Raw genomic sequence first — 10,831 nt, 5'->3', positions numbered from 1 at the left:
ACAAATGTGTATAATGACATGGGTATGACACAGGTATTACAAAAAGAGGGTGAAATATGAGGACGTTCCCCATGTCCTCACTTTTCAAAATGCTTATAAATCACACAGAACAAGGTTTTTTTCACAGAAAGTGAACTGCACAGTCTCCTGTGAGGGCTAGGTTTAGGGGCAGGGGCAGTGTAAGGGGATAGAAAATACGGTTTGTACGGTATAAAAACCATTACGCCTATGACCTGAAAAAAAAAAAAAAAAAAAAACATGTGTGTGTGTGTGTGTGTGTGTGTGTGTGTCTGTCTTTATGTGTCTGTCTGTGTATGTCTGTCTCTCTCTCTGTGTGTGTGTGTGTGTGTGTGTGTGTGTGTGTGTGTGTGTGTGTGTGTGTGTGTGTGTGTGTGTGTGTGTGTGTGTGTGTGTGTGTTATCTTTACCCATAGCCCATTGACTGATGTGGTCGGGACTGTTTACATTGTCTGTATTGCCAGGTTAAACATGATAAGCTCTTTATGAATATTTGGATGCTGTGTTGCTTTAATCAGTATTTGTCATTCCAAATAAAATAATTAAATGTGTGTGTGTGTGTGTGTGTGTGTGTGTGTGTGTGTGTGTGTGTGTGTGTGTGTGTGTGTGTGTGTGTGTGTGTGTGTGTGTGTGTGTGTGTCTCTGTGTGTCTGTGTAATTTTAAATGTTGTTTCACCAGTTCGTTTACCCATATACTCTTTAGCTAATAAGGTTTAAGCGTATTTGACTTGCTGTCCGCGGTGGATGGGCTTGAGGAAGCCGCTTCTACTCGAGCTTAGATTTATCCCCAGGGACTACTAGTTCTAGGAAGAAGAGAATGGTAAACGAGATGCCTAAATGTAAGTAGGTGGAGTTGGGGAGGTGGAGGGATGCAAAACGACTGATGCCTGAAGGAGGTAGGAGGCTGATTATATGCTTTGGTGGTTAATTGAAAGATTTGATGGGTTCACTCCTCCCTAAATTACGTTGTGAACTTTTCACGTTTTCACCAGGTGTTTTAATTTTTTTTTATTTTTTTTTTAAGTTGTATGCAAAACATTTTTATCATAAAATCCACCCTTCTGCTGGGATCAAAATAATCCAGATTTTTTTTGGGTCAAAAGTATCCCAATTTATAAAAAACTTTTGAACAACACAAAATCCAATCCGATAGCCGGAATCTGATCGGATGACTTTTGATAAACCGGCCCTGAGAGATTATAGTTTTTCTCAATTGATTTGACAAATTTCTCCTAAGTAATGTAACTGCTCTCAAAACAGTTAATACAGTGATCTAAACACACTCTTATCTTAGCCAAACAGCTCAAATTTACTGCAAAATAAAGCACTGCATTTTATTCTAGTAATGCATTTATTAAAAGTAAACACTAACATCAAAACTACAAGTGTATACTCTAATGGTGTCAAAACACTTTCAGCTGCAGATGTACAAACACACTAACGGAAATGCACGTTGATTGTGGGTCATTGAGCAAATAAAGCTTCAAAAAGCATTTTTAAAAAATCTTTTCAAAATTGATGTAAATGCATATTTTTAAACACTTTAAACTTGGATCACTGTTCTCAAAACAGTTCGCACTAATCTGAACACTTTCTAATCGTTCTAAACAGGTTGTAAATGTTCCTTCATTTCATGCAAATTACAAATCACATCATTTTCTCAAAAGACTGTGCACAATTCTCAGAAGTTTTCACAGTAGTTCATACAGCAAACCAAAACTTTAATACATCAGGAAAAAACAATTGCAGCTCTTTTTATTGGTTTTTACAAAAATGACAATAATTTGTGCACCATTTCTCCAAACACAACAAACAAAAATCCTTCATTTGTTAAATTCTCAGTTGCACTCCAAATAAATATGTGAGATGTTTTGCAGATGTGGCATGATGAGCTAGAAGCCCATTTGCCGGCGTTAGAGCAAATGCCGTGACGTCATTAAGTTGCACCCGCATTTAGGCTGGAGCGCACCTGCGGTGAGTTCTCGTCTGTTTGTTCGCGTGCCTTGTCCTGGTGCTGCGTGTTGTAGTGTGTTGCCGTGACCGTTTTGAGGTAAGTGGGTTGATGGTAGACTTAGTGCAATCTCCAGCTAGTGATGGGCAGACCGAGGCTTCGTGAAGCACTGAAACAGTTGAAGCAAATGTGCCATATTGTTTTGAAGCTTCAAATCAATCCGACACCCTTCTCTACGGCGACATCTAGTGGTCACTTGTATGTATTGATCTGAAATACCTCGACAATGATCATCTATGTAAAAAAAACACACAAAAAAAACAGTTTTTAACATGTCTTGTGGTCGTGAAACATTAACATTAATAAAATAAATACAACCAGAATGTGTCACATTTGTTGCATAACATTTTTATTCAGAAATATGATTTGCTCTGCTGTTGAAGGAGTTAGCTGACTTCTTTTTTTACATATAATTTCTCCAGCCTTTGAAAAATCCTCTCACATGGGACACTTGTTGTCCTCTGCACCCTACAAAATGCCAGGATGAGTGCTCCTCAAATGGTGCATGAAGGCTAGCTGCCTATCACAATACACACATCTCACTTTATTTGGTGTTTCCAAATGGAAATTAACCCACACCACAGATGTATGGCATCTCTTGTAATGGACAATAACAAAGATAACTACCTGATTAACAACATCCTCATGCTGGGAAAATGTTATATAGCCTACACAAATGCAAGTTCTTAAAGGTGAAACCAAGATTTTATTAAAGGGTTAGTTCACCCAAAAATGAAAATTCTGTCATTAATTACTTACCCTCATGTCGTTCGACACCCGTCAGACCTCCGTTCATCTTCGGAACAGAAATGAAGATATTTTAGTTGAAATCTGATGGCTCTGAAAGGCCTCCATTGGCACAATGCACGGTTCACTCTCAAGACCCTTAAAAGGTACTAAAGACGTCGTTACAAAGTCCATCTCACTACAGTGCTTCTAAAATAACTTTATGAATCGGCGAGAATAGTTTTTGTGCGCAAAAAAACCCTAAATAACGACTTATAATAACGACTGTCGATTCAGCAGTTTGGGTCGCCAAATTTCAACATTTTGGCGGTTTGACACGCGATCCGAATCATGATTAATGACGTCTTTAGTACATTTTAAGGGTCTTGAGAGTGAACCGTGCATTGTGCCAATGGAGGCCTTTCAGAGCCATCAGATTTCAACTAAAATATCTTCATTTCTGTTCCGAAGATGAACGGAGGTCTTACGGGTGTCGAACAACATGAGGGTAAGTAGGCCTAATTAATGACAGAATTTTCATTTTTGGGTGAACTTACCCTTTAATTTCATAATGAGTTTAACTCTTATACAAAAGCCCTCAAAGTTATGAAAATGCAATCAGTCTTTTTTCCATTATAGAAGAATATGATCTTCAAACAAAACCCTAGCGCCTTTAATGTTTTTTGTGTCTTTTATTATGATTTGCCTGATATATTTTTCTACTGTACTTTCCAGCACCTGATCTGTATTTTGTAATACAAAAATGTTCTGTTATTGCCATGCTGTTTGTAAATGATTATTTGTTCAGCAATAAAAAAAAAAATGTACGGCATCTCTTATGTGAAGCCTCCATTTTTATCTATTCTATTAATATATCTATCTATATATCACCTATGAATCTATATAATTCTATATCTCTCACTTGTGCTGTGCTATCTGTCACTATCTAACATATGAATGTGTCACTATATCTATCCTATCTGTCACTGTCTATACCTATCAGTCAATATATCTATTAAATCTAGCCTAAATATAGCCTATCTAACCAAAGCGCACTATAAATCTCACTTATATCTCAAAATCACTGCTATCACAAAATCTCTCTCCTCTCACAAAAACCCACTAGGTGAAGATGGATTTACTTCACTTTTAAACTTTGTGGGGAATTAGGTTTATACAGATGTGTGACTGTGTGGTTTGTTCCCGCCCCCTTTAATCAACGCAGTTTCGGCAGGCGCCACCTGATGAAACACTTCGAAGCTTCATTTAGCCATAGTCACGTGACATGGGTGTTTCGAATCACAGTTCGGAGCAGTTTTTCGAAACATCTGCGCTTCGGGATCTCTGCAAAGCGTCGAAACGTCAGTTTCACGTCAGCCATCCCTATCTCCAGCGTGTATGTAGTATAAATGGTTCATTGCTCCTATTTTAGTGGGCAACAGTTTGATGCTGTAACCTAGTGTCCGTCACAGACGTGGTCTCGGGATCTTCCCGTTTGTTATTAGCTGGCTGCTGTGCGGGGGGGGGGGGGGGGGGGGGGGGGGTCTGTGCCTCTCAGGTGCGTGTATGACTGGTTGTAATGCATTATGGTCGACATTTAAAATATAGCAACTGGTCAGATAGTAACTCTCCTGTATTGTTTTGTAGTTCGTGATGATGTGTGAATGACTACTGTGAACTATTAAAGGGACGTTTCTCTTTACCCTCTCTTGGTGTACCTAATCCCGCAGCGACGAGGATCTCATTCAGTGCAGAGATGTCACCGCTGTTTTGTCATGGGTTATTTTGATACCGCTGCTTGAGTTATTATACTCACATACTCATTACTTTATACGGTCCGAGTTTTTCCTTGTTTATTAAGATTAATTTGTTTGTTTTTATTATTTCTTTGCATAATTTTGTTTTGTGTTTTCTACTGTGGTCATGAATCATTTGTTAAAGTCCCAGTGAACCGGAAGTTGCAACCGACTATTTCAGTGATTTGACGCATTTCCGAGAGAAACGGAATACTGAGCAGAACAGAGGGCGTGGTTTGTTTTTTCCTCCCTGTGACCTGATTGGATATAGAAACGTAGGCGTTTCATTCAAAAAACGCACCTCCTCGCCATCTCTGTTTATTAGCTCGCGGGCAGCAGACTGTCAGTTGGATGGGCGTGTGTAATGATGGCATGTCGGCGTCGAAGCCCAAGCCATCAAACAGACGTCATCAAAAAAGGCCTACCAATGTAGAGGGGAGGAGCATTTTCAGATTTTGATTAAAGATTACGAAGCCAAATAATTTTTTGATGCGTATTGACTTGCACGGATGGATTGTTCACCACAAAACTAGCAATTTGCGCTAACAAAGTAAATATGGGCAATTTTGATTTCACGAGGACTTTAAAATCGGGATTTATTTAAGTTGATTTAACTGTTGATTTGTGAATTGTTTATAACAATGCATATGTTTTCTTTTTTTTTCAATTTTGATTTATCTTTACTTAATTGAAGTTAATTGCCTTGATTTCTTGTATGTGCATAACAAACATTTTGTTTTCTTGATTTGATTAAATTTGGTTTATTATTTTCATTGTTAATTGCTTTCTTCATTGAACTGGGCCAGTAAGGGTTTTTACGACCAAAGGCCGGTTGTGAATTAATAATTGACATCCACTTGTCTGTTTACATAATTAATATATTTTTCTTTTGTGTGTGTATGGTGTGGAGAGTTGTTTGTTTTTAGGAGCTGCGGCCCTCTTGCATAGGAAACTGACTGTTCCCTTCTCCTCTCTGGTGGTGGTGTTTACACCGTGTGCCGTAACTGATCACTTCATTGGGGCCCGTATGCTGTGAGTGTGAGCTTGCAGTGTGTGTGTGAGGGGAAAGTGTCTATTTTTCGCCCGGGCATTTCTCGAGAGAGGCCGCAGCTTCTGTTACTTCAACATACTTGAATGATTGGGGCTTGTCCCTTTTCTTGTGCCTCAGATTTTATTCGGATGAATCATAATACATTTTTTGTACTTTTGTATCAAATACCTGTGTCTCCATTCTCCTTGTCTTTAGTAGGGAACCTGTGCACTGGTCATATTCTCTGGGTGAAATTCCCAGGGTGGCGTAGTCGAATATCCTAATTTGAACCCCTTTTCCTCTGTCTGCTTCTTGTGGATGCCACACAGAGGATAGAGGAAGGGTAACATTGAGAGGGAGAGGAACAGTGGAAGAGGTAGAAAGAGATGAGGGGAAAGGAATAGATAGTATATGAAGAGGAGATGGAGCAAGAAGAGCTGAGGATGTAGGAAGAGGAGAAGAGGTAGAGTGGAAGGCAATGGTATTAGTGGAAAGAGCAAGAGAAGAAAATATAAGAAGACATGAAAGCTCTAGCGCAAATTCTGCCAGGAAGACTCAAATGTTACGTCACTTATTACCTTCAGATCTAACCAATCCTGTTCCAATGCTTGGAGTATAAAAGATCGGTACTTACACACGTCTGAGTTCACAGATGCTGCTACCAACATTCACCTCCATCCTCCCCACCACCACCAGGATGGTCCCTGCCCAAACCTCCCAGAGGGGTCGGCTGTGCCCCTGCCTTCATCTTCAGGCAGGAAATGCAGATGTCCACCCTCTGGATGTGAGATACAGACGGGGCCTACGCTAAAGAACCTCATAACTTGCTTTCATTCGCTGGTCTGTTAATAAATTAATGCATTGTTACATCATCTTGCCTTCCGAGTCTTTCTGGTAGAAATGGACAGAGGGAAAGAGGAGAGCAGGTGTAAGAGGAGGGAGGAGAGAAGGATAGGGTACAGACGGGCTTCAAATGAAATCAGAGCCATCCTCACTGACCATGTCATAAATGATGGTCTTTCCTTGAGGGAAGCTGGACTGAGAGTTCAGCCCAATATAAGCATCGTGCCACAGTCAATGTCCCAGGACAACAAGTGTTATAATCCACTGGTGCTGTGGCACACAACGCTGTCTTGGGGCCGCACAACACAGAAAGGCTTCTATTTAAACTCCCTCAATGAAACCCACTTTCTGCCGGGTGATCAGGAGCAAATTGAGTAAAATTGTGTAGTTGTTTGGGACAATTTCCAATTTCTCCATTCAGCACTGGTACAAGAGTGCTTTGAGCATCACCCACTTTTCAGGATGTGTTCCTTCTAAAATATTCTCCTCTTGGAGATGGAAAGTATATGAACACAACCCTTACAACCAACCAAGTCTTCCTCAAGTGATGGACGAGGCCTATGGAGAAGTTGAGGCACGGATGGATCCAGCATTCATGGCTTTTTCCCCCATGATGCATGACTCGTGACAATATATGCTGTGATGTTGATGATTCTGTGACCAGATGTAAATGAGAGGCAGGGTCTATAAAGTTAATTGATTTAATGATTGCAGTACATTATTTATTTATTTATTTATTTATTTATGTATTTATTTATTCATTCATTGGGCGAAAAATCATCGTTATACAACTAAACTCATCATTAAAGAACACAATAAACATGTATTTGTGCATCTACAGCTGAATGTGTTATTAAATCAACAGAGAACACACTTGTAGTTTTGATGTCAGTATTTATTCTGCTAACTTAAGAGTGTGTTTAGTTTGCTGTTAATTGTTTGAGAGAAACTACATTCATTTGGAAAAATGTGTCAAATCGATTGAGAAAAACTGTAAAATCTTTTTTTTAAATATATATGATCCACCCAAACTTGAGCTATTTTGATTAGTATTTGAGAGATATCTACAAACCTTTTCACTCTGCCATAATGATCTATTGGCGTCCTCTGGATGTTACAGTACTCATTACAGTATCAGGCTTAACGTTATTATCTGTCAGTTGATAAATGGTACAGACAAATCAATATTTGCTGTTGTGCCGCCCTGACATTTGAGAATATACAAATTGTCAGGCAAAAGTTTTTCAATTATCTCAACAGCTTTAAAACTACAGATATTTATAAAATAAGGTAATATGAATATTCAAACATAACATTATGCCAAAGTATTCTATCTTGAATTTCTTATAAATAAAACCATTTCTAAAAAAAAAAATTAAAAAAAATCTAAAGTCCCCCATACCCTCAGATAGGGCTCCTCAGGTCCAGGATTAAGAGCCACTGAATGAGGGCGATTCTGATTTCATTTGATCTCCTCCGACCCCATCCACCTGCTGTCCACTATGTCCATGTCTTCTTACAATTTCTCCTCTTCTCCTTTTTCCTCCTCTCTCCTCATATGATCTCCTTCTATATGTTCCACTCTTCCTTTCCTTCTCATTACACCCCTTCCTCTACTCCTACCACCACCTTTACACACCTCTTAATTTTCCTCTTCTCTTGCATATTTTCTTGCACTTTCGCTTTTATATTTTCCCTATTACATAATGAAATTGTTATAAATGCGTAAACATTTGTGAAAACTGCATTTCTTGTGTTGTGAGTATTATTAATAAAGCAGATATCAGTTTGGGGCTCATTGAAAACAAACCATGTGCATTTGATAATATGACAAATTCCAGAGTTTTGTTTGTTGTGTTTGGACAAATGGAGCATAAATGTTTGTGATTTGTGTAAAGCCAATAAAAAAAGAGCTGTTTCCTGAAATTAAAGTTTTGGTTGGATGTATGAACAATTATGAAAACATCTGAGAATTGTGTGTGTAGTGTTTTGAGAAAACGGTTCACATGATTTGCAATTTGTGTGAAATGAATAAAAACTTACAATCTCTTCAGGCGTCACAGAACTTCCCACAAAGGATGAAGACGAGGATGATGAGGTTTAAATAAAGACGTTTGCTTGAGTAAAACAAACGAAAGACGTGTATAAACAGGATTAAACGCAACAGTGTGAACGATACACACACAACACCAGACCGAGAACTGACAGGAACTGAAAGCTGAAGTGGAGCTGATGAAGGTGAAGGATGGCAGGTGTGTGTGATTGAGGAGTGTGTGCAGGTGGAGCCAGGAGGGATCATGGGAAATGTAGTGGAGGTGACAAAAATTAGAAAATGACAATGAAACGAAATCAAACAGAAGAACAAACAGAACAGACATAACGCTGACATGAGGACCATTACAAAGTGTTCAGATCACTGAGTTCACTGCTTTGGAGAAATGTGTCAAATTGATGGAGAAAACCTGTAATGCCGAGCTGAAGTGACATTTAAAATGTGTCAGTATCGTGGAGGTGTGTGTGTGTGTGTGTGTGTGTGTGTGTGTGCAGGCACGTGCAGAGGGGGGGGCTTTGGGTGCTCGAGCCCCTGCCCTTTTTCAAAATGAATCAAAAGTGCCCCTCTCAGACAGATATCAATGATAATATCGTGGTCAATAAAACTAAATAAATGTGATTATTATAACTGCTGATTTTCCTCTGTTCGGAAACGGCTCTCGAGCCAAATATGGTGCTTTCAGAGAGTGAGTGGCCTCACGGGAAAAAAGTAAACCAATATTTTTTTTTTCCATCCATAATCAGAGCTAATGTGTTGATTTAATTACAAAGCTATATATTAGCTCTATATTTTAAAGTATTACACAACTCACCAATGCCCGTTTGTCATGTATATACACCAACCAATCGTGATCTGGCAAAGCAAGTTCAAATTCCATTGGGCGATGTGGAGCGGTAATTTTCTGTTGTTATTCATAAATCGGTTGAAAATGACATGGACATACGAACTAACGTTTGTGGAACAATTTCCTGCGGTTTGGCTCATTTTATAAATTGCATCACTGAGAAAATGGATTTTAACTGACAACAAACAAATCCCTGCACAAAACCACACTCTAAAAAAAAAAAGGTTCTATATTGCACCAAAAATGGTTCTTGGCTCGTAATCATAGGGGAACCTTTTTTAGTGCTATATAGCACCAATTTTGGTGCTTCAGGGGTTCTTCAGAGGTTCTTCAGAGGTTCTTCAGCGGTTCTTTAACTAAGGTGCCATATAGCACCTCTGAAGAACCGCTGAAGAACCACTGAAGCACCAAAATTGGTGCTATATAGCACTAAAAAAGGTTCCCCTATGATTACGAGCCTTTTTTTTTAGAGTGCACAGCAGCAAAAGTCGCATTAATGGTAAGTAGTGTTAAATTCATTTTTATGTATATTGATACACCGTTTACTATTTCATGAAACTATCAAAGTTAACAAAACCCAAGTGACTGGCGAAATGGTTACGTGAAAGGATTTTATTATACTATTTTTGAATATTATGCAGCATTATGAAATAAGTCTCTTATGTTCATCAAGCCTACATTTATTTGATAAAAAACAGCAATATTGCGAAATATATTAAAATAATGGTTTTCTATTTTAAAATAATTTAAAATATAATTTATTCCTGGGATCACAGCTGTATTTTCAGCATCGTTACTCCACTCTTCAGTGTCACATGATCATTCAGAAATCATTCTAATATGAGGATTTAATGTCAATGATGGAAACTGTGATACTCTTTTCAAGATTCTTTGATTAATAAAAAGTTAAAAAGAACACAATGTAATAATATTTCACAATATTAGGCTACTATTTTTTCTGTATTTTTGATTAAATAAATGCAGGCTTGATGAGCATAAGGATATATATACACACACACACACACACACACACACACATATATATATATATATATATATATATATATATATATATATATATATATATATATATATATTTACATATTGCCCCTTTTTTACATTTGAGCCCCTGCCCCTGACGAACTCTCTGCACGGCCCTGTGTGTGTGTGTGTGTGTGTGTGTGTGTGTGTGTGTGTGTGTGTGTGTGTGTGTGTGTGTGTGTGTGTGTGTGTGTGTGTGTGTGTGTGTGTGTGTGTGTGTGTGTGTGTGTGTGTGTGTGTGTGTGTTTGTGTGTGTGTGTGTCCATGAGGGCCACCAGCGAGCCAAAAGACACACACCTCTCAACACACATCAGGTGTGAAAGTTCAGATGATTGTAGTGATGTCACAGTTGTGTAGAAGCAGAAGATGTTGATTGTGTTGTTGAGCTGTGAGAAAGCATCATTACACTGTTATTGCAACTCAACGCTTCAAATATTTACCCAGAGATAGGAAATGTTTTGTGACATTTT

The sequence above is a fragment of the Gobio gobio genome (assembly GCF_949357685.1).
Source record: "Gobio gobio genome assembly, chromosome: 11".
NCBI lineage: Eukaryota > Metazoa > Chordata > Actinopteri > Cypriniformes > Gobionidae > Gobio > Gobio gobio.
The sequence above is the reverse complement of the archived record's forward strand: the minus strand, read 5'-3'. Positions refer to the sequence as shown.